Source organism: Pseudophryne corroboree, chromosome 9, assembly GCF_028390025.1.
Source record: "Pseudophryne corroboree isolate aPseCor3 chromosome 9, aPseCor3.hap2, whole genome shotgun sequence".
NCBI classification, from domain to species: domain Eukaryota; kingdom Metazoa; phylum Chordata; class Amphibia; order Anura; family Myobatrachidae; genus Pseudophryne; species Pseudophryne corroboree.
In genome coordinates, this window is record NC_086452.1 from 455,906,653 (window position 1) to 455,932,018 (window position 25,366).

The 25,366-nt window shown below is 52.9% G+C and overlaps 1 protein-coding gene across 3 annotated transcripts in view; it reads right to left on the minus strand.

Annotated features, from left to right (window-relative positions):
* Positions 1-20,498, minus strand: part of TMCC1 (transmembrane and coiled-coil domain family 1) — a 139,315-nt gene extending 118,817 nt beyond the window's left edge. The window contains exon 1 of one of the 3 annotated variants that reach the window (XM_063941226.1): positions 20,363-20,498. The gene's annotated coding sequence lies outside the window, so the exon portion shown is untranslated. Of the gene's footprint in view, positions 1-12,493; positions 12,566-20,362 lie in introns of those variants that run through there. The other 2 variants (XM_063941231.1, XM_063941228.1) reach the window with 2 other exon arrangements.
* Between the last annotated feature and the right edge of the window lie 4,868 nt (positions 20,499-25,366).

Genomic DNA, 25,366 nt, shown 5'->3' on the forward strand with positions numbered 1-25,366 from the left:
GGAGCGGGTACACGACATGTGCCGTGATGGTACGCTGTCACCGGATCCCACGCTCTTCCCCACAGCCGTATGCTCTTGGCATGTCCTAGCGAGGCAGACGCGGAGAGGACGCTGCTCCCAAGTTCTGCAAATCCACGGCAAAGGGAAGGAAGAGTGCTTGGCTGCAGCCGCGCAGTTCCCGGATCAGACATTCTGCCCACTTACTGGCTGAGTAGCTGGCTTCCAAACGGGAACTTTCCATCTCTGCAAGGCAATAACCGTCGCTTCGTGCTAAACGCTAGACAATAGTTTCTGCACTTTCACAAACTTTTAATGCTGCGATTACATCAATTAGCAGTTACCGAAGACACCGGTACTTAGCTGTGCCTGCAATTATGTTCTTACCAGCCTTGCAATCAACTATGAGCCAATCAGATCGCACAGCTCATTCACATCCAGCATTTCTCAGTGACCACGAAACCTCAACCACAAATCATACAGCAGTGCAGAGATTCACACCCAAGGCCTAACGGATGGGGGGTGGGGGTGTGGGTGTGTGTGGGTTGTCCCGTTACATTGTCAGACATTCATTATGTCGGCGTATTGTCAACACTGAACATTCTTGTCAGCGATGTTGTGTTTCAGTGTGTCGACACTGATGTTATGTCGACATAATGTACTTCCTGTCACTCTGTTCCCATTCCTAATGGTAGCCCTAAGCCACACAAAAAATATCAGCATTGTTCCAACGTTAATATGTCTGATATCGACATTCTATGTCAATATTTTTTGCAGATGTCGACATTGAAGTCAACAGCCATATCAACGTCCTGCGGTCGACATTGTGAATAGTGATATCTTAAACAGAGACACGGTAACTGCATACTAGCTGGGGCGTGAGTATACAGCCTGAATGTAGGGGCGTCATGACAAATGTCAGGAGCTCTGGCCAATGAACCGCGCCCATACAGTCACATGATTTTACCTCAAGGTGGCTTCGTTGGTATCGTCATACATAACTATGCGTAAGAGATGGCAGAGTGGACTGGCATGGGCAGGTCAATTCAAAGGCAAGGTGCCCGAGGGAGGCCATGCTCCACAATGGTTGCCACATTGACGCATAGCACGAACAAGAATTACAATTGTTTGCGCACTCATTAGACGCATCCAAAGATGTTCGCCAAAGCCAACGCGATGCTTAATCTGTCCAATCAGAATTGCGCAACCGCTTTCTATTGTGTAACACTTACAATAAACTAGCCCAGTCAGAAGTGAGGCGGCTGAGACGTGGGACGCCTGAGATTTGTGACACCCACTCTACTGATCTAACAATCACCTATATCTATATAATGATGCCCCGATGACCACATTACTATTACGTCAACCGAGGAACAGCGTGCAGTTAAGACCTGCCCTCAAATAGTGATGACCAGTAAGAAGAGCATTTATGTTTTCGGTGTTCTTTAAAATGATTTCACAAGAACCACATGGCCGTATATACTAATCTGCTAATATCCTGCGCACTGAGACGGCGAGGCTCCTCCGGGTTAGTTGTGTGACGCGAGCCAATGTACCGTTTTGGTTGCTCACTTATTTTAGTCCTTCTGGAACGGTGGCCCAAACTGAACGCTGTGTTCTAGGCGTGGTCTCTCCGATGACCTATATGTCTCTCTTTGCTGCCCATTACCCTCTTATACGACCTAGATCCCAGCCGGCCCCCCCTTTGCTGCCTATTTTTAAGTCAACTGAAACAGTGACTCCCACATACCCTTTCCTCCTTGGTAATTGCCCATTTTGTGCCATATTCAGCCTTCAGACCCATGGGCGGTACAGCCACAATGACAACCTTCGTAGCTCAGAGGAACGGTAATAGAGGAGATGATCCGCCATAATCCCGTCTCCATCTATAGTCTTATTATTCCTCCTTTTGTTTTTCTGCTTTCACTTATAGATCTTACCCCCTAGAACGTAGCGATTTCGCCATTCTCTCGCCAGCCGGAGCCTTTACACATCCCATTCATTTCTCTCTGCTTAAATCAAATATACCAGTTTACCTTCATTCTTCCGGATCTGCTCATATTTCCTGAGCGAGATCTTTTTTTTGCCCTCACAAAGACTCCGACCTCCGTTGGGAAGCAGATTTGGCTTTTTGTTCCTCGCTTCTCCTAACATGCCTGACACAATGGGCTGCTGCGTCGAGCATTGTGCTTTCATTTTTCCTACTCCTCCGTCGCTCCATACAAACGCCTCCACTCACTCACATGAAATAGAGGATTAAAATACATTAAGTGAAAAAGAAAATAGCGTTGGCCCTTCGTACGTATTCCCTGATATTGTAACGGCTAAACGGCCCCATGCTCTTCCCACAAGCCGGCATGTTGCCACGACCGGCAGGGCCAGGCAAAGTGTGGTACTCCGCTTGCTGTGAAACTACACATCCCAGCATACTTTGTCACAGTTTCAGCGTGCCCTATCAGTAAAACCATGACAGGGAATGCTGGGATTTGTAGTTCCACAGCATCTGGAGTGCCGCAAGCTGTCTACCAAATGCACTAGCGTGCGCCACCTGGCAGGACAAAGAAATACACCAGCGTATAAGAGTTGTGATGTTGCTGAAAATATCGGTGGAGACCGTGGGAAAAGCAGCCAGTACTTTTATTAGTGTCAGTCGCTAAGAACCCTGACGCGGTGCCATAGTGCGACCTCAAAATTTTCCACGGCCACACACAAAATATTTTCCACCCGAGACCACAACAACAAGCCATCGGGTTCAGCATGTTTGAAGACATTAATCATGTCAACACGGCCCTATTGTCGACACTGATCTGTCGACATGCTCAGAACGTCAACAAAACTATGGGTCCCAGCGGTGAGGCGAAGACTTACCTCCGTTCAGCTCAGCAGAACCCCCCAGGTTGATGGTGTCTGCACACTGGGCCTGATTCAGGTTTGTAAGTAAAGCAAAAAAAGCAAGCAACTAGGAAAAACCACGCTGCACTGCAGGTGGGGCAGAGGTAACACGTGCAGAGAGAGTTAGATTTGGGTGGGTTATCTTGTTTCTGTGCAGGGTAAATATTGGCTGCTTTATTTTTACACTGCAATTTGGATTTCAGTTTCAACACACCCCACCCAAATCTAACTCTCTCTGCACATGTTACATCTGCCCCACCCTGCAGTGCAGCATAGTTTTGCCCAGCTGCCTGCTTTTTCCCTACTTACAAAAATTAAACAGGTCCAATGACAGCATTTCACATGCTGACATTCCAGATGCTGACACGGAACATTTTACATTAAGCAGACGTCGACATATCAACTTTTCAACAATGTCGTTACCATAACGGCCAAGATTATGACTGCATCATCAAATCACCCCACTCTTCGGCGCATGTACGAACACACTTCAAGAAAAAGAGGTCACCGCACTCTCACAATAATCCGCCATAGAAGTGGCCCTGCTATTGCACAGTCCACCAACTAAACGATTGTCAAACTTGAAAATCAGTTAAAGAAAAAGGTAAAATAAAAGTAAAAACGGAGGAGCAGAGAGTCCGAAACTGCAAGCGTGGGACGGAGGGGTCAGCCATATGTGCACAGAAGGGGCATTGCAAAACTCACATTTCCGTTACGACAATTATTTCTGCACAACAACAATTAAAAGGGAAATTACAATATCTGCACCCACAGAACTGTCGCAACATCAGGAGACTAAAATCGAACTCAATTTAGTTATTATTCCGTAATACTGGGGAACAGGACCCTAAAATGACGAGAATGAAAAGACATTAGTAAATGCTAGCAGGTGGTTTATCAGGTACAGGGAGACTGCGCCAAGGCTGGCGAATGCCCGCAACATATAACGCAACTGCTACCGTAATAACGCATAGTCGCCCCTATATAAGAGCTTTAAAAGATGTAATAATGACTTTAAATACTGCACAATAAAAATACATAAATCAGATGAATGACCACGGTGTTTGGTCCGCAAGTGCTCCGTTAAGAGGATTATCAGAGCATTTATAAAACGGATGAAAGCCACTTCTGTACCTTAAGCTGGAAACAGACAGACCAATATTGACAGATTAAATCCAATACTGCCGAGTCTGACCCCAAAACAGACGGTACGCTAGCAAAACAGGCTCCGTGTCAGCGGCCGGATTTGGCAGCTAGTGTCTCAGCCAAACTGGGAAGTGATTCTGTCGATGAAGGTACATGGCACAATCGCCCAGAGTGTGGCGATACGGACGGATTACAGGGCTCCTGGAACAGGGAAGTATTTGCACACACTAATAAGTACAGAACCTTTACAGAGGAATGTACATCTCAGTGGAATTAGGTGACCTGAAATAAAATACTAAATTTAATGTACAGGCAAAAGTTCACAGGGGAGGCAGCACGATCCCAACCAAACTAGAGAGGCTTAGTATTGGCTGCTATTACATAGACCAGGAACATGTATTCTATATTCAGTTACAGGCTCAATAAAAAAAACCCAGAAGCATAGATTACACCCTATCTGCCTGTCCTATGGGTAGGGGTGCTCCTGCCGCACCAAACAAAAAACTGATTTGCCTGAGCCAGGAGGCGAGGATATATGGACGGGCCCGCTGCATGCTGGAAGGCCGCAAGCTTTGACTGTTTGGTGCAAATCTGCTGTTGCGTCATCATATCCGATTGTTACCCTGTGGAACCTGCCGGAGAAACAGGTTGATTTTGCCATGTAAAAGGATTGCCAATAGGCAAGGCTGCATTGCATATGTGAAAGACGCAACCGCCTGCTACTCAACAGGTGTAATCAGCGCATGTCAGTATAATTTCCTGCCCTCAAATAAAAGTGCTACTTGCTGGGAACCTGATGCTTAAACACCCGAGGCTGCCGTCCGTTCTCTAGAAACCAGCGAGTCATACTGATTGGTCGGAAAGTCACTAGTGACCTCACTGGCTCCTAGAGAATGGATAGGCTGCCGTTTGGCCAACTTAGCCACCACCAACATGGCTGCCCCCATGTGCAGCTAATACATATCCCTTAACTGCGAGTCTGTACTCAGGACTTTGGATTTGCAGAGATGATGGGATTCTACCAATTTTGTTCCATTATTTTATTTTTTTTTGAGTCCTATCGATTTAGCAAATTCCCACATTAACTGAATCCAGATGACTCCACCCAGGGCCGTGGGATATATCAGCCGCACAGCTTGTGACCCATGACCCCATTTTGGTGAAGGGGGACCCCTTTACCGAGCATTACTCTTGCTTGACTGCAGTAGAACGCCGCCAGAATGGACACCAAGGCCAGAAGTCTCGAGAAAGCCAAACTCACTAGAAAATAAGAATTTACTTACCGATAATTCTATTTCTCGGAGTCCGTAGTGGATGCTGGGGTTCCTGAAAGGACCATGGGGAATAGCGGCTCCGCAGGAGACAGGGCACAAAAAGTAAAGCTTTAGGATCAGGTGGTGTGCACTGGCTCCTCCCCCTATGACCCTCCTCCAAGCCTCAGTTAGGTACTGTGCCCGGACGAGCGTACACAATAAGGAAGGATTTATGAATCCCGGGTAAGACTCATACCAGCCACACTGTACAACCTGTGATCTGAACCCAGTTAACAGTATGATAACAGCGGAGCCTCTGAAAGGATGGCTCACAACAATAATAACCCGATTTTTGTAACTATGTACAAGTAATGCAGATAATCCGCACTTGGGATGGGCGCCCAGCATCCACTACGGACTCCGAGAAATAGAATTATCGGTAAGTAAATTCTTATTTTCTCTATCGTCCTAGTGGATGCTGGGGTTCCTGAAAGGACCATGGGGATTATACCAAAGCGGCGGGAGAATGCGGATGACTCTGCAGCACCGAATGAGAGAACTCCAGGTCCTCCTTAGCCAGGGTATCAAATTTGTAGGATTTTACAAACGTGTTTGCCCCTGACTAAATAGCCGCTCGGCAAAGTTGTAAAGCCGAGACCCCTCGGGCAGCCGCCCAAGATGAGCCCACCTTCCTTGTGGAATGGGCATTTACATATTTTGGCTGTGGCAGGCCTGCCACAGAATGTGCAAGCTGAATTGTATTACACATCCAACTAGCAAAAGTCTGCTTAAAAGCAAGAGCACCCAGTTTGTTGGGTGCATACAGGATAACAGCAAGTCAGTTTTCCTGACTCCAGCCGTCCTGGAACCTATATTTTCAGGGCCCTGACCACATCTAGCAACTTGGAGTCCTCCAAGTCCCTAGTAGGCGCAAGACACCACAATAAGCTGGTTCAGGTGAAACACTGACACCACCTTAGGGAGAGAACTGGGGACGAGTCCGCAGCTCTGCCCTGTCCGAATGGACAAACAGATATGGGCTTTTTTGAGGAAAAAACCACCAATTTGACACTCGCCTGGTCCAGGCCAGGTCCAAGAGCATGTTCACTTTTCATGCGAGATGCTTCAAATCCACAGATTTGACTGGTTTTAAACCAATGTGTTTTGAGGAATCCCAGAACTACGTTGAGATCCCACAGTGCCACTGGAGGCACAAAAGGGGGTTGTATATGCAATACTCCCTTGACAAACTTCTGGACTTCAGGAACTGAAGCCAATTCTTTCTGGAAGAAAAATCGACAGGGCCGAAATTTGAACCTTAATGGACCCCAATTTGAGGCCCATAGACACTCCTGTTTGCAAGAAATGCAGGAATCGACCGAGTTGAAATTTCTTCGTGGGGCCTTCCTGGCCTCACACCACGCAACATATTTTCGCCACATGTGGTGATAATGTTGTGCGGTCACCTCCTTTCTGGCTTTGACCAGGGTAGGAATGACCTCTTCCTGAATGCCTTTTCCCTTAGGATCCGGCGTTCCACCGCCATGCCGTCAAACGCAGCTGCGGTAAGTCTTGGAACAGACATGGTACTTGCTGAAACAAGTCCCTTCTTAGCGGCAGAGGCCATAAGTCCTCTGTGAGCATCTCTTGAAGTTCCGGGTACCAAGTCCTTCTTGGCCAATCCGGAGCCATGAGTATAGTTCTTACTCCTCTACGTCTTATAATTCTCAGTACCTTAGGTATGAAAAGCAGAGGATGGAACACATACACCGACTGGTACACCCACGGTGTTACCAGAACGTCCACAGCTATTGCCTGAGGGTCTCTTAACCTGGCGCAATACCTGTCCCGTTTTTTGTTCAGACGGGACGCCATCATGTCCACCTTTGGTAATTCCCAACGGTTTACAATTATGTGGAAAACTTCCCCATGAAGTTCCCACTCTGCCGGGTGGAGGTCGTGCCTACTGAGGAAGTCTGCTTCCCAGTTTCCATTCCCGGAATGAAACACTGCTGACAGTGCTATCACATGATTTTCCACCCAGCGAAAAGTCCTTGCAGTTTTTGCCACTGCCCTACTGCTTCTTGTGCCGCCCTGTCTATTTACGTGGGCGACTGCCGTGATGTTTTATCCCACTGGATCAATACCGGCTGACCTTGAAGCAGAGGTCTTGCTAAGCTTAGAGCATTATAAATTTACCCTTAGCTATATTTATGTGGAGAAAAATCTCCAGACTTGATCACACTCCCTGGAAATTTTTTCCTTGTGTGACTGCTCCCCAGCCTCTCGGGCTGGCCTCCGTGGTCACCAACATCCAAAACTGAATGCCGAATCTGCGGCCCTCTAGAAGATGAGCACTCTGTAACCACCACAGGAGAGACACCCTTGTCCTTGGATATAGGGTTATCCGCTGATGCATCTGAAGATGCGATCCGGACCATTTGTCCAGCAGATCCCACTGAAAAGTTCTTGCATGAAATCTGCCGACTGGAATTGCTTCGAAGGAAGTCACCATTTTTTTACCATGGCCCTTGTGCAATGATGCACTGATTTTAGGAGGTTCCTGACTAGCTCGGATAACTCCCTGGCTTTCTCTTCCGGGAGAAACACCTTTTTCTGGACTGTGTCCAGAATCATCCCTAAGCACAGGAGACTTGTTGTTGGGATCAGCTGCGATTTTGGAATATTTAGAATCCACCCCTGCTGTTGTAACAGTATCCGAGATAGTGCTACTCCGACCTCCAACTGTTCCCTGGACTTTGCCCTTATCAGGAGATCGTCCAAGTAAGGGATAATTAAGACGCCTTTTCTTCGAAGAAGAACCATCATTTCGGCCATTACCTTGGTAAAGACCCGGGGTGCCGTAGACAATCCAAACGGCAGCGTCTGAAACTGATAGTGACAGTTCTGTACCACGAACCTGAGGTACCCTTAGTGATAAGGGCAAATTTGGGACATGGAGGTAAGCATCCCTGATGTCTCGGGACACCAGATAGTCCCCTTCTTCCCGGTTCGTTATCACTGCTCTGAGTGACTCCATCTTGATTTGAACCTTTGTAAGTGTTCAAATTTTTTTAGATTTAGAATAGGTCTCACCTAGCCTTCTGGCTTCAGTACCACAATATAGTGTGGAATAATACCCCTTTTCTTGTTGTAGGAGGGGTAATTTAATTATCACCTGCTGGGAATACAGCTCGTGAATTTTTTCCCATACTGCCTCCTTGTCGGAGGGAGACCTTGGTAAAGCAGACTTCAGGAGCCTGCGCAGGGGAAACGTCTCGACATTCCAATCTGTACCCCTGGGATACTACTTGTAGGATCCAAGGGTCCTGTACGGTCTCAGCGTCATGCTGAGAGCTTGTCAGAAGCGGTGGAACGCTTCTGTTCCTGGGAATGGGCTGCCTGCTGCAGTCTTCTTCCCTTTCCTCTATCCCTGGGCAGATATGACTCTTATAGGGACGAAAGGACTGAAGCTGAAAAGACGTGTCTTTTTCTGCAGAGATGTGACTTAGGGTAAAAACGGTGGATTTTCCAGCAGTTGCCGTGGCCACCAGGTCCGATGGACCGACCCCAAATAACTCCTCTTCCTTTATACGGCAATACACCTTTGTGCCGTTTGGAATCTGCATCACCTGACCACTGTCGTGTCCATAAACATCTTCTGGCAGATATGGACATCGCACTTACTCTTGATGCCAGAGTGCAAATATCCCTCTGTGCATCTCGCATATATAGAAATACATCCTTTAAATGCTCTATAGTCAATAAAATACTGTCCCTGTCAAGGGTATCAATATTTTTAGTCAGGGAATCCGACCAAGCCACCCCAGCTCTGCACATCCAGGCTGAGGCGATCGCTGGTCGCAGTATAACACCAGTATGTGTGTATATACTTTTTATGATATTTTTCCAGCCTCCTGTCAGCTGGCTCCTTGAGGACGGCCCTATCTATAGACGGTACCGCCACTTGTTCTGATAAGCGTGTGAGCGCCTTATCCACCCTAAGGGGTGTTTCCCAACGCGCCCTAACTTCTGGCGGGAAAGGGTATACCGCCCATATTTTCTATCGGGGGGAACCCACGCATCATCACACACTTCATTTAATTTATCTGATTCAGGAAAAACTACGGTAGTTTTTTCACATCCCACATAATACCCTCTTTTGTGGTACTTGTAGTATCAGAAATATGTAACACCTCCTTCATTGCCCTTAACGTGTGGCCCTAATAAGGAATACGTTTGTTTATTCACCGTCGACACTGGATTCAGTGTCCCTGTCTGTGTCGACCGACTAAAGTAAACGGGCGTTTTAAAACCCCTGACGGTGTTTTTGAGACGTCTGGACCGGTACTAATTGTTTGTCGGCCGTCTCATGTCGTCAACCGACCTTGGCGCGTGTTGACATTATCACGTAATTCCCTAAATAAGCCATCCATTCCGGTGTCGACTCCCTAGAGAGTGACATCACCATTACAGGCAATTGCTCCGCCTCCTCACCAACATCGTCCTCATACATGTCGACACACACGTACCGACACACAGCACACACACAGGGAATGCTCTGATAGAGGACAGGACCCACTAGCCCTTTGGAGAGACAGAGGGAGAGTTTGCCAGCACACACCAAAAACGCTATAATTATATAGGGACAACCTTATATAAGTGTTTTCCCTTATAGCATCTTTTTTATATATTTCTAACGCCAAATTAGTGCCCCCCCTCTCTGTTTTAACCCTGTTTCTGTAGTGCAGTGCAGGGGAGAGCCTGGGAGCCTTCCCTCCAGCCTTTCTGTGAGGGAAAATGGCGCTGTGTGCTGAGGAGATAGGCCCCGCCCCTTTTTCGGCGGCCTCGTCTCCCGCTCTTAACGGATTCTGGCAGGGGTTAAATATCTCCATATAGCCCCCGGAGGCTATATGTGAGGTATTTTTAGCCAAAAAAGGTTTTCATTTGCCTCCCAGGGCGCCCCCCTCCCAGCGCCCTGCACCCTCAGTGACTGCCGTGTGAAGTGTGCTGAGAGGAAAATGGCGCACAGCTGCAGTGCTGTGCGCTACCTTAAGAAGACTGAGGAGTCTTCTGCCGCCGATTCTGGACCTCTTCTCGTTTCAGCATCTGCAAGGGGGCCGGCGGCGAGGCTCCGGTGACCATCCAGGCTGTACCTGTGATCGTCCCTCTGGAGCTAATGTCCAGTAGCCAAGAAGCCAATCCATCCTGCACGCAGGCGAGTTCACTTCTTCTCCCCTAAGTCCCTCGTTGCAGTGATCCTGTTGCCAGCAGGACTCACTGTAAAATAAAAAACCTAAGCTAAACTTTTCTAAGCAGCTCTTTAGGAGAGCCACCTAGATTGCACCCTTCTCGGCCGGGCACAAAAATCTAACTGAGGCTTGGAGGAGGGTCATAGGGGGAGGAGCCAGTGCACACCACCTGATCCTAAAGCTTTACTTTTTGTGCCCTGTCTCCTGTGGAGCCGCTATTCCCCATGGTCCTTTCAGGAACCCCAGCATCCACTAGGACGATAGAGAAAGTCAGTCTTCCATATGTATGGCCAAGACTTCTGCTCCAAAAGGAGCCGCTTCTACTACTCCGCCCTCCCTGGTTTACTATCTACTACAGCAGCCAGGGCCTGTAGGGACCAGGAGTGGAGAGTCCTCATCTCCCAGGGTGGTGACCTCCAAAACGTTATACGTCGACCTCTAAGTCATTAACCAGTAATACGCCAGGACTGGAATATACTCCACAGACCCACCTGCAGAATTTGGATCCAGGTAGTAAGAAGTATTTTGGGGAGTTGAGCAGATTCCACCTCTCACACGGAGCACAGAAGCCTCGTCCTATGGGAGGTCTGAAATACTGAAGAATCCATAAGATTTAATAGGACTTTCTGTCATTGCTGCTAAATGCATCGGGTTTTAAAATAATCCTGTTTACCCAGCAACTTGTTTATCTTCCCGGACACAAGGAGCAGATTTAGACAAATCAATTCCTAACAGGCCCACTGCCAGCAGAGCACAATTAGACAGGGGTTAGTAAAAAAGAAAAAGTTAACCGTCAAATGGAAACAACTAAAACGGAGGAGCAGGTGCAGTGATTCGCTGAGATCCCAATATTGGAGGAGCAGGCAGCAGCGATAGGGTTAACGAGCCTGGATTTCTGCAGATCGGGAATGGCAGATCATTACTTTAGCATTCTCCGTTACTAAACCCTAAACGCAGTCGTGGCAAAGGCGAAACCTGCTGCGCAGAAAGTGCGCAGCTAATAGACCGTCACCTTAACCCCACACTCTCCCTCTCCTGTCCCCTCCAACATACACATTTAATCTGGAAGGTGACAGTCGGTGGTGTCTCTCCCACATACCATACTGCTGTAGACTGTGCAGGATAAATGGACTGTGTAGAGTGACTCTGCCTGTGTCTGCACTCTGCTCTGACGGCAAATGCGGCTTCAGTGGCTCTGACTGCAAGACGGGAGATGTATAAAAATAGCCCAGTGTCAGCGTCCTTCACGCTGGGTGCCAGGCAATGCTGAAGATGAGAAATGCAGAGAGGAGGACGCTGTAGAGTGACCCCCAACGCAGTAAATCTGGAGCAAAGGAAGCACAGTCCAAGGTTGCATAGTACACTCCCTGTAGAACCTGACTTTCCATCATGGCAAACAGTAATCAGAGTGCGTGGCATTAACCCCTGCACTGCTATCCTGCACAAAGTAATGCTTCTTCTTCCAATGACCTCCTGAAGTTCTTGCTACTTGTCCTATAAGCTTTGATCTTGGTCACTTTGACCTTGGACACTAGTGCAGCTGGACACGTGCAAGGCCTATATACATGTACACAGTGATTTATATAACCCTTTTTAGACAATTTCACCTATCACCTGGGCACTGCGCAATGAAGAAGAAATTCTTTATTGTACAAGAACAACGCAATGGTAACTAAATTGCACTAGTTTAGATCTATGCTCAAATGAAAAAGAAAAACAAAAAGCTACAGCGGCAAAGCAAACTGGAGCATAAATAAGCATTACTAACACGTAAGGAAGACTAGGGACAAGTTACAACCAAATTCCCAGAACCGCAGCCGTCCGAATCTCTAGGAACCAATGGTAGTAAGGCACAGTCACTCGGTCTTGGGCAATTCGGCAGACAAGATTTTAAGAACATCGGCTCGCCCAACTAAAACCAGGGGGGAGAAAAAGAATAGCAGCAGTACGTACCACCAACGATCCTTCACGTAGGATAGGGCGCTGCGTGCCCAATCACCCAACTGGTCTAGTTAACCAAAAGCTGGTGACCCGAAGCCTTTCTTGCTAAGCATGGCACAAAAAGCACTTCCTGTGCCAGCCTGCCACAATGACGCTGCCAGCCTCTGGAGAAAGGCAGCTAACGTGTTCCTAAGATACAGAGATTGGCGCTGGCCCAGAGTTCTATTTGTCATCTGTGCAGAGTTCGGTGAGAGAAGGCATCATAATCCTACATAATACGCGAAGGAGAGGAGGCGGACGTATGGCAGAGTGACAAAATAAATATGCGCGCTGAAGGGGTTAACTAAATACAACATTAAGAGAATCAGTAATAATTATATCGTTATTGCAGGAAAAACAGATGACAGATGCTTGCCGGAGGAAACGTCCAAAGTCATTTATTTAATTACTATATATACCAAGGGACGCAGGAGTAACTCCTTATGTGCCAATCAGTACGCTGCAGTGTCCATAGGAATGATACGCTGTTCCAGCTTCTTCCAGTTAAACACTGCACCTAGCAACGCAGCAAGCCTGAAATGATAGCATGCCTAGCAAGGGGATATTTATTGGTTCTACCCAATGCTTATTGTAAGCACCTGCCGCACCCGCTCAGGCACGCACGGATCTGTCCCCGACCAGGGCACAACACGGGAAACTGTCAGCACCCGTCCCTGGCCGATGACACAGCGTCCTGCCAGAAACTCACTTCCCACAGCCAAGGTAACGAACGGCCAGCATAGCAGAATCCACCGCCACCCTCATGATGGACGGGTGGCACAATGCAACATTGGCAGACTGCAACGCAGCGCCATGCCATCCGATAACCAGGGCAAGCGAAAGTCACTAAGGTGTATGATGTACAGCAGAGAAGAGGCAGGTCAGGGAGGACGGACCCCAATGCCGGGTAATGTGCAGCACGAAACACATGTTCTAAGCCCCCAAACCAGTACTGGGGATGTGACTACTAACACAAGCCAAAGTCATGTATCCTTCACCCGAGACAGACCGCGACAACGCCATCAGCCCCCTGTGCATCACCCCCTCACCCGAGACAGACCGCGACAACGCCATCAGCCCCCTGTGCATCACCCCCTCACCCGAGACAGACCGAGACAACGCCATCAGCCCCCTGTGCATCACCCCCTCACCCGAGACAGACCGAGACAACGCCATCAGCCCCCTGTGCATCACCCCCTCACCCGAGACAGACCGAGACAACGTCATCAGCCCCCTGTGCATCACCCCCTCACCCGAGACAGACCGAGACAACGCCATCAGCCCCCTGTGCATCACCCCCTCACCCGAGACAACGCCATCAGCCCCCTGTGCATCACCCCCTCACCCGAGACAGACCGAGACAACGCCATCAGCCCCCTGTGCATCACCCCCTCACCCGAGACAGACCGAGACAACGCCATCAGCCCCCTGTGCATCACCCCCTCACCCGAGACAGACCGAGACAACGTCATCAGCCCCCTGTGCATCACCCCCTCACCCGAGACAGACCGAGACAACGCCATCAGCCCCCTGTGCATCACCCCCTCACCCGAGACAGACCGAGACAACGCCATCAGCCCCCTGTGCATCACCCCCTCACCCGAGACAGACCGAGACAACGCCATCAGCCCCCTGTGCATCACCCCCTCACCCGAGACAGACCGAGACAACGCCATCAGCCCCCTGTGCATCACCCCCTCACCCGAGACAACGCTATCAGCCCCCTGTGCATCACCCCCTCACCCGAGACAACGCTATTAGCCCCCTGTGCATCACACCCTCACCCGAGACAGACCGATACAACGCTATCAGCCCCCTGTGCATCACCCCCTCACCCGAGACAGACCGAGACAACGCTATCAGCCCCCTGTGCATCACCCCCTCACCCGAGACAGACCGATACAACGCTATCAGCCCCCTGTGCATCACCCCCTCACCCGAGACAGACCGAGACAACGCTATCAGCCCCCTGTGCATCACACCCTCACCCGAGACAACGCTATTAGCCCCCTGTGCATCACACCCTCACCCGAGACAACGCTATCAGCCCCCTGTGCATCACCCCCTCACCCGAGACAACGCTATTAGCCCCCTGTGCATCACACCCTCACCCGAGACAGACCGAGACAACGCCATCAGCCCCCTGTGCATCACCCCCTCACCCGAGACAGACCGAGACAACGCCATCAGCCCCCTGTGCATCACACCCTCACCCGAGACAGACCGAGACAACGCCATCAGCCCCCTGTGCATCACCCCCTCACCCGAGACAGACCGAGACAACGCCATCAGCCCCCTGTGCATCACCCCCTCACCCGAGACAGACCGAGACAACGCCATCAGCCCCCTGTGCATCACCCCCTCACCCGAGACAGACCGAGACAACGCCATCAGCCCCCTGTGCATCACACCCTCACCCGAGACAACGCTATCAGCCCCCTGTGCATCACCCCCTCACCCGAGACAGACCGAGACAACGCCATCAGCCCCCTGTGCATCACCCCCTCACCCGAGACAGACCGAGACAACGCCATCAGCCCCCTGTGCATCACCCCCTCACCCGAGACAGACCGAGACAACGCCATCAGCCCCCTGTGCATCACCCCCTCACCCGAGACAGACCGAGACAACGCCATCAGCCCCCTGTGCATCACACCCTCACCCGAGACAACGCTATCAGCCCCCTGTGCATCACACCCTCACCCGAGACAGACCGAGACAACGCCATCAGCCCCCTGTGCATCACCCCCTCACCCGAGACAGACCGAGACAACGCCATCAGCCCCCTGTGCATCACACCCTCACCCGAGACAACGCTATCAGCCCCCTGTGCATCACCCCCTCACCCGAGACAGACCGAGACAACGCCATCAGCCCCCTGTGCATCACCCCCTCACCCGAGACAGACCGAGACAACGCCAACAGCCCCCTGTGCATCACCCCCTCACCCGAGACAGACCGAGACAACGCCATCAGCCCCCTGTGCATCACCCCCTCACCCGAGACAGACCGAGACAACGCCATAAGCCCCCTGTGCATCACCCCCTCACCCGAGACAACGCTATCAGCCCCCTGTGCATCACCCCCTCACCCGAGACAACGCTATTAGCCCCCTGTGCATCACACCCTCACCCGAGACAGACCGAGACAACGCTATCAGCCCCCTGTGCATCACACCCTCACCCGAGACAGACCGAGACAACGCCATCAGCCCCCTGTGCATCACCCCCTCACCCGAGACAGACCGAGACAACGCCATCAGCCCCCTGTGCATCACACCCTCACCCGAGACAACGCTATCAGCCCCCTGTGCATCACCCCCTCACCCGAGACAGACCGAGACAACGCCATCAGCCCCCTGTGCATCACCCCCTCACCCGAGACAGACCGAGACAACGCCATCAGCCCCCTGTGCATCACCCCCTCACCCGAGACAGACCGAGACAACGCCATCAGCCCCCTGTGCATCACCCCCTCACCCGAGACAGACCGAGACAACGCCATCAGCCCCCTGTGCATCACCCCCTCACCCGAGACAGACCGAGACAACGTCATCAGCCCCCTGTGCATCACCCCCTCACCCGAGACAGACCGAGACAACGCCATCAGCCCCCTGTGCATCACCCCCTCACCCGAGACAGACCGAGACAACGCCATCAGCCCCCTGTGCATCACCCCCTCACCCGAGACAGACCGAGACAACGCCATCAGCCCCCTGTGCATCACCCCCTCACCCGAGACAACGCTATCAGCCCCTTGTGCATCACCCCCTCACCCGAGACAGACCGAGACAACGCCATCAGCCCCTTGTGCATCACCCCCTCACCCGAGACAGACCGAGACAACGCCATCAGCCCCCTGTGCATCACCCCCTCACCCGAGACAACGCCATCAGCCCCCTGTGCATCACCCCTTCACCCGAGACAACGCTATCAGCCCCCTGTGCATCACCCCCTCACCCGAGACAACGCTATTAGCCCCCTGTGCATCACCCCCTCACCCGAGACAGACGGATACAGCATTATCACCCCACTGTGCATCACCCCTCACCTCCACCTTCCCATATATCCTTCACCCGAGACAACGCCATCAGCCCCCTGTGCATCACCCCCTCACCCGAGACAGACAGATACATTATCACCCCCTCACCTCCACCTTCCCATATATCTTCACCAGAGACAGACCGAGACAATGCCATCAGCCCCCTGTGCATCACCCCCTCACCTGAGACAACGCCATCACCCCCCTGTGCATCACCCCTCACCTCCACCTTCCCATATATCTTCACCAGAGACAGACCGAGACAAAGCTATCAGCCCCCTGTGTATCACCCCCTCACCCGAGACAGACGGATACATTATCACCCCCCTCACCTCCACCTTCCCATATATCCCTAATGTCACCCAACCTCTATATGGACAGACCACTGTGCCGTCTCTTCCCAACGTCACCCATCCTCTATAGTAACATTCCACTGTGCCTGTCTCTCCCCAACGTCACCCATCCTCTATAGTAACATTCCACTGTGCCCGTCTCTCCCCAACATCACCCATCCTCTATAGTAACACCCCACTGTGCCCGTCTCTCCCTAACGTCACCCATACTCTATAGTAACACCCCACTGTGCCCGTCTCTCCCTAATGTCACCCATCCTCTATAGTAACACCCCACTGTGCCCGTCTCTCCCCAACGTCACCCATCCTCTATAGTAACATTCCACTGTGCCCGTCTCTCCCCGTCACCCATCCTCTATAGTAACACCCCACTGTGCCCGTCTCTCCCTAACGTCACCCATCCTCTATAGTAACACCCCACTGTGCCCGTCTCTCCCTAATGTCACCCATCCTCTATAGTAACACCCCACTGTGCCCGTCTCTCCCCAACGTCACCCATCCTCTATAGTAACACCCCACTGTGCCCGTCTCTCCCCAACGTCACCCATCCTCTATAGTAACACCCCACTGTGCCCGTCTCTCCCTAACGTCACCCATCCTCTATAGTAACACCCCACTGTGCCCGTCTCTCCCCGTCACCAATCCTCTATAGTAACACCCCACTGTGCCCGTCTCTCCCCAACGTCACCCATCCTCTATAGTAACACCCCACTGTGCCCGTCTCTCCCTAACGTCACCCATCCACTATAGTAACACCCCACTGTGCCCATCTCTCCCTAACGTCACCCATCCACTATAGTAACACCCCACTGTGCCCATCTCTCCCTAACGTCACCCATCCTCTATAGCAGTGTTTTTCAACCACTGTGCCGTGGCACACTAGTGTGCCCTGAGCAGTCCCCAGGTGTGCCGCCATAGAAGCAGCGCCAGGCCCGTCAGTGTTTTGCCGCTACTGAGGCCCTGGAACGATCAATACTGGTGGGTTTAGTGGTTGCAGAGCCAGTTCTAACTTAGGCACGGGAAGTGTTGGGCTCTTCTGGCTTTCTCAGATGTGGCTCAGGCGTTACCTATGGAGAAGCTGCGACATGACATCCTAGGACACACAACTGCACCATGCATCACCATTATATTTCAGTGTGCCGCGAGTTGTAAAAGGTTGAAAATCTCTGCTCTATAGTAACACCCCACTGTGCCCGTCTCTCCCTAACGTCACCCATCCTCTATAGTAACACCCCACTGTGCCCGTCTCTCCCTAACGTCACCCATCCTCTATAGTAACACCCCACTGTGCCCGTCTCTCTCTAACGTCACCCATCCTCTATAGTACCACCCCACTGTGCCCGTCTCTCCCTAATGTCACCCATCCTCTATAGTACCACCCCACCGTGCCCGTCTCTCTCTAATGTCACCCATCTTCTATAGTACCACCCCACCGTACCCGTCTCTCCCTAATGTCACCCATCCTCTATAGTAATACCCCACTGTACCCATCTCTCTCTAATGTCACCCATCCTCTATAGTAACACCCCACTGTGCCCGTCTCTCCCTAATGTCACCCATCCTCTATAGTAACACCCCACTGTGCCCGTCTCTCCCTAATGTCACCCATCCTCTATAGTAACACCCCACTGTGCCCGTCTCTCCCTAATGTAACCCATCCTCTATAGTAACACTCCTCTGTGCCCGTCTCTCTCTGTCACCCATCCTCTATAGTACCACCCCACCGTGCCCGTCTCTCCCTAATGTCACCCATCCTCTATAGTAACACTCCTCTGTGCCCGTCTCTCTCTAATGTCACCCATCTTCTATAGTACCACCCCACCGTGCCCGTCTCTCCCTAATGTCACCCATCCTCTATAGTAACACCCCACTGTACCCATCTCTTTCTAATGTCACCCATCCTCTATAGTAACACCCCACTGTGCCCGTCTCTCCCTAATGTCACCCACCCTCTATAGTAACACCCCACTGTTCCCGTCTCTCCCCAACGTCACCCATCCTCTATAGTAACACCCCACTATGCCCGTCTCTCCCTAATGTCACCCATCCTCTATAGTAACACCCCACTATGCCCGTCTCTCCCCAACGTCACTCATCCTCTATAGTAACACCCCACTGTGCCCGTCTCTCCCTAATGTCACCCATCCTCTACAGTAACACCCCACTGTGCCTGTCTCTCCCTAACGTCACCCATCCTCTACAGTAACACCCCACTGTGCCAGTCTCTCCATATTGTCACCCATCCTCTATAGTACCACCCCACTGTGCCCGTCTCTCCCTAATGTCACCCATCCTCTATAGTACCACCCCACTGTGCCTGTCTCTCCCCAACGTCACCCATCCTCTACAGTAACACCCCACTGTGCCCGTCTCTCCCTAATGCCCGTCTCTCCCTAATGTCACCCATCCTCTATAGTAACACCCCACTGTGCCCGTCTCTCCCTAATGTCACCCATACCCTATAGTAACACCCCACTGTGCCCATCTCTCCCTAACGTCACCCATCCTCTTTAGTAACACCCCACTGTGCCCGTCTCTCCCTAACGTCACCCATCCTCTATAGTAACACCCCACTGTGCCCGTCTCTCCCTAATGTCACCCATCCCCTATAGTAACACCCCACTGTGCCCATCTCTCCCTAATGTCACCCATCCTCTTTAGTAACACCCCACTGTGCCCGTCTCTCCCTAACGTCACCCATCCTCTATAGCAGAGGTTCTCAAACTCGGTCCTCAGGACCCCACACAGTGCATGTTTTGCAGGTAACCCAGCAGTTGCACAGGTGTATTAATTACTCACTGCACATTTTAAAAGGCCCACAGGTGGAGCTAATTATTTCACTTGTGATTCTGTGAGGAGACCTGCAAAACATGCACTGTGTGTGCCCCCGAGGACCGAGTTTGAGAACCTATGCTCTATAGTAACACCCCACTGTGCCCGTCTCTCCCTAACGTCACCCATCCTCTATAGTAACACCCCACTGTGCCCGTCTCTCCCTAACGTCACCCATCCTCTATAGTAACACCCCACTGTGCCCGTCTCTCCCTAATGTCACCCATCCTCTATAGTAACACCCCACTGTGCCCGTCTCTCCCTAATGTAACCCATCCTCTATAGTAACACTCCTCTGTGCCCGTCTCTCTCTAATGTCACCCATCCTCTATAGTACCACCCCACTGTGCCCGTCTCTCCCTAATGTCACCCATCCTCTATAGTACCATACATACACAGCTATGTAATGTGTATGGGGGGGGTTGGCGGGTGTGGGTGTAATGCGGTTGCAGGCAGCAGGTCGGGCACACGGAGCGCGGACACCGGGCACCACTGGGTGACAGAAGGAAGAGGCATGTGGATCACCACTCTGAGGCACTACAAGCCCCAGCATGCACCGCCGGCCGCCGCATAATGACATTATATCCCCGGTTACCCCCTCACACCCGGGCGTTACCTGCACAGCATCGCTCCCCGGTCACACAGCCCCGGAACACGGCGGATCCAGCACTGACTCCAGTACCGGCTGCGGCTTCTCGCCTCCGAGTCCTCCTCTCGCAGCAGCAGCTGCTACGTCATGACGTCAGAGCGGGACCCCGCCCCCAGTACATCGAGAACGCCCACCTGTGCCATAACCCCGCCCCCTGTAGGCAACACTAGGAGGAGTGGGCGGAGTTACAGCAACGTGTGATCGTGTTATCCAGCGCACTGGCCCGCGGAGGAGCAGGGGAAACCGCCGGTGGGCCCCACAGCCCGGGGCCCCTCCACAGCCTCTAGGGATCAGGTTCCAGACTGTGCACTAATTGTACATTATACATATATTATACTGGCCAGGGCTGTGGTGTGCTGTCTGCAGGGGGTGGTATTCATGTGACCGGCGGTCAGCTGACCGACAGTCACATGACCTCCTCCACCATCCCGACGGCTCACTATCCCAATGGTCAGCATGCCGACCAACAGGGACTATTTCCACTCGTGGGTGTCCACGACACCCATAGAGTGGGAATACCGAGCCCGCAGCGTGGCGAGAGCAGCAAGCCCGCAAGGGGCTTGCTACACTCGCCCCTCCCCGCCGGGATCCCGGCGTCGGCAAGCTGACCGGCGTTCTCTTGACCGCCGGTCAGCCGTACTACACCCGTCTGCAGGGCGTTGCTGTTATTATACTGTATCATGCATGTGCTAGCAGTAATGACTGTGTGTAATGACTGTGTATTTATCCTCGTGTATTTATCAAGGGGCCCAGACCATGAACTCACTGATGGTTAGCCAAGCCTCTGTGGTGAGTGGCCACACCCCCTCTGGAGATTGGCCACACCCCTAAACACGGGCCCCTACCACTGCATTCCCCTGGTGGGCCCTTCACGCACCAGTCTGACACTGGGCCTAATTCAGACCTGATCACGGCTGTGCGTTTTCGCACAGCAGCGATCAGGTCTGAACTGTGCCGGCGCCGCAGTGCGCCAGCACATGCCAGATGGCTGTCTTTGCCATGCGGTCGCCGTCACTGGGCGGCCCTACGGCGTTTGGCCGCCGTTTAGGACCGTTGGGGGGGCAGGCCGCGGCAGCTGCGTGATATCACATGCAGCCGCTGCAACCCTCACAGCAACAAGTAGCGCCTGCCAACACACAGGAGCTGCGCTGGCGAGGAACTACTCTTCCAGTACAAAAGCATCGCCAATGTGCGGGGGAAGGGGGGGGGCCTGACATGCGGGGTGGACTCGTCCTGTGCTGGGCGTCCCCCCACATGTCAGTGTGCCTGGTCGTAGATGTGCTAAATTTAGCACATCTATGATCAGGTCTGAATTAGGCTCACCGTGTGTCTCCTCTGCGTGTTACACCTGTACAGGGCACCGGGGTGTGTGTCTCCTCTGCGTGTTACACCTGTACAGGGCACCGGGGTGTGTGTCTCCCCTGCGTGTTACACCTGTACAGGGCACCGGGGTGTGTGTCTCCTCTGTGTGTTACACCTGTACAGGGCACCGGGGTGTGTGTCTCCCCTGCATGTTACACCTGTACAGGGCACCGGGGGGCACCGGGGTGTGTGTCTCCTCTGCATGTTACACCTGTACAGGGCACCGGGGTGTGTGTCTCCTCTGCGTATGTTACACCTGTACAGGGCACCGGGGTGTGTGTCTCCTCTGCGTGTTACACCTGTACAGGGCACCGGGGTGTGTGTCTGTGTCTCCTCTGTGTGTTACACCTGTACAGGGCACCGGGGTGTGTGTCTCCTCTGCGTGTTACACCTGTACAGGGCACCGGGGTGTGTGTCTCCCCTGCGTGTTACACCTGTACAGGGCACCGGGGTGTGTGTCTCCTCTGCGTGTTACACCTGTACAGGGCACCGGAGTGTGTGTCTCCCCTGCATGTTACACCTGTACAGGGCACCGGGGTGTGTGTCTCCTCCGCGTGTTACACCTGTACAGGGCACCGGGGTGTGTGTCTCCCCTGCATGTTACACCTGTACAGGGCACCGGGGGGCACCGGGGTGTGTGTCTCCTCTGCGTGTTACACCTGTACAGGGCACCGGGGTGTGTGTCTCCTCTGCGTATGTTACACCTGTACAGGGCACCGGGGTGTGTGTGTGTCTCCTCTGTGTGTTATACCTGTACAGTGCACCGGGGTGTGTGTCTCCCTTGCGTGTTACACCTGTACAGGGCACCGGGGTGTGTATCTCCCCTGCGTGTTACACCTGTACAGGGCAACGGGGTGTGTGTCTCCTCTGCGTGTTACACCTGTACAGGGCACCGGGGTGTGTGTCTCCTCTGCGTATGTTACACCTGTACAGGGCACCGGGGTGTGTGTCTCCCCTGCGTGTTACACCTGTACAGGGCACCGGGGTGTGTGTCTCCTCTGTGTGTTACACCTGTACAGTGCACCGGGGTGTGTGTCTCCCCTGCGTGTTACACCTGTACAGGGCACCGGGGTGTGTGTCTCCTCTGCGTGTTACACCTGTACAGGGCACCGGGGTGTGTGTCTCCTCTGCGTGTTACACCTGTACAGGGCACCGGGGTGTGTGTCTCCTCTGTGTGTTACACCTGTACAGTGCACCGGGGTGTGTGTCTCCCCTGCGTGTTACACCTGTACAGGGCACCGGGGTGTGTGTCTCCTCTGCGTGTTACACCTGTACAGGGCACCGGGGTGTGTGTCTGTGTCTCCTCTGTGTGTTACACCTGTACAGGGCACCGGGGTGTGTGTCTCCTCTGCGTGTTACACCTGTACAGGGCACCAGGGTGTGTATCTCCCCTGCATGTTACACCTGTACAGGGCACCGGGGTGTGTATCTCCCCTGCGTGTTACACCTGTACAGGGCATCGGGGTGTGTGTCTCCTCTGTGTGTTACACCTGTACAGTGCACCGGGGTGTGTGTCTCCTCTGTGTGTTACACCTGTACAGTGCACCGGGGTGTGTGTCTCCTCTGCGTGTAACACCTGTACAGGGCACCGGGGTGTGTGTCTCCCCTGCGTGTTACACCTGTACAGGGCACCGGGGTGTATGTATCTCCTCTGCGTGTTACACCTGTACAGGGCACCGGGGTGTGTGTCTCCTCTGCGTGTAACACCTATACAGGGCACCGGGGTGTGTGTCTCCCCTGCGTGTTACACCTGTACAGGGCACAGGGGTGTATGTATCTCCTCTGCGTGTTACACCTGTACAGGGCACCGGGGTGTGTGTCTCCCCTGCGTGTTACACCTGTACAGGGCACCGGGGTGTGTGTCTCCTCTGCGTGTTACGCCTGTACAGGCACCGGGGTGTGTGTCTCCTCTGCGTGTTACACCTGTACAGGGCACCTAGGTGTGTGTCTCCCCTGCGTGTTACACCTGTACAGGGCACCGGGGTGTGTGTATCTCTACGTGTTACACCTGTACAGGGCACATAGGTGTGTGTCTCCCCTGCGTGTTACACCTGTACAGGGCACCTAGGTGTGTGTCTCCCCTGCGTGTTACACCTGTACAGGGCACCGGGTGTGTGTCTCCTCTGCGTGTCACACCTGTACAGGGCATCGGGGTGTGTGTCTTCCCTGCGTGTTACACCTGTACATGGCACCGGGGTGTGTGTCTCCTATGCGTGTTACACCTGTACAGGGCACCGGGGTGTGTCTCCTCTGCGTGTTACACCTGTACAGGGCATCGGGGTGTGTGTCTTCCCTGCGTGTTACACCTGTACATGGCACCGGGGTGTGTGTCTCCTATGCGTGTTACACCTGTACAGGGCACTGGGGTGTGTGTCTCCTCTGCGTGTAACACCTGTACAGGGCACCGGGGTGTGTGTCTCCCCTGCGTGTTACACCTGTACAGGGCACCGGGGTGTGTGTCTCCTCTGCGTGTTACACCTGTACAGGGCACCGGGGTGTGTGTCTCCTCTGCGTGTTACACCTGTACAGGGCACAGAGGTGTGTGTCTCCTCTGCGTGTTACACCAGTACAAGGCACCTAGGTGTGTGTCTCTCCTGCGTGTTACACCTGTACAGGGCGCCGGGGTGTGTGTCTCCCCTGCGTGTTACACCTGTACAGTGCACCGGGGGGGGGGGGTCTCCCCTGCGTGTTACACCTGTACAGGGCACCGAGGTGTGTGTATCTCTGCGTGTTACACCTGTACAGGGCACATAGGTGTGTGTCTCCCCTGCGTGTTACACCTGTACAGGCACCGGGGTGTGTGTCTCCCCTACGTGTTACACCTGTACAGGGCACCGGGGGTGTGTGTCTCCTCTGCGTGTTACACCTGTACAGGGCACCGGGGGGGGGGTGTCTGTGTCTCCTCTGTGTGTTACACCTGTACAGGGCACCGGGGTGTGTGTCTCCTCTGCGTATGTTACACCTGTACAGGGCACCGGGGTGTGTGTCTCTCCTGTGTGTTACACCTGTACAGGGCACCGGGGTGTGTGTCTCCTCTGTGTGTTACACCTGTACAGTGCACCGGGGTGTGTGTCTCCCCTGCGTGTTACACCTGTACAGGGCACCGGGGTGTGTGTCTCCCCTGTGTGTTACACCTATACAGGGCACCGGGGTGTGTGTCTCCTCTGCATGTTACACCTGTACAGGGCACCGGGGTGTGTGTCTCCTCTGTGTGTTACACCTGTACAGTGCACCGGGGTGTGTGTCTCCCCTGCGTGTTACACCTGTACAGGGCACCGGGGTGTGTGTCTCCTCTGCGTGTTACACCAGTACAGGGCACCGGGGTGTGTGTCTGTGTCTCCTCTGTGTGTTACACCTGTACTGGGCACCGGGGTGTGTGTCTCCTCTGCGTATGTTACACCTGTACAGGGCACCGGGGTGTGTGTGTGTCTCCCCTGCGTGTTACACCTGTACAGTGCACCGGGGTGTGTGTCTCCCCTGCGTGTTACACCTGTACAGGGCACCGGGGTGTATGTCTCCCCTGCGTGTTACACCTGTACAGGGCACCGGGGTGTGTGTCTCCTCTGCGTGTTACACCTGTACAGGGCACCGGGGTGTGTGTCTCCTCTG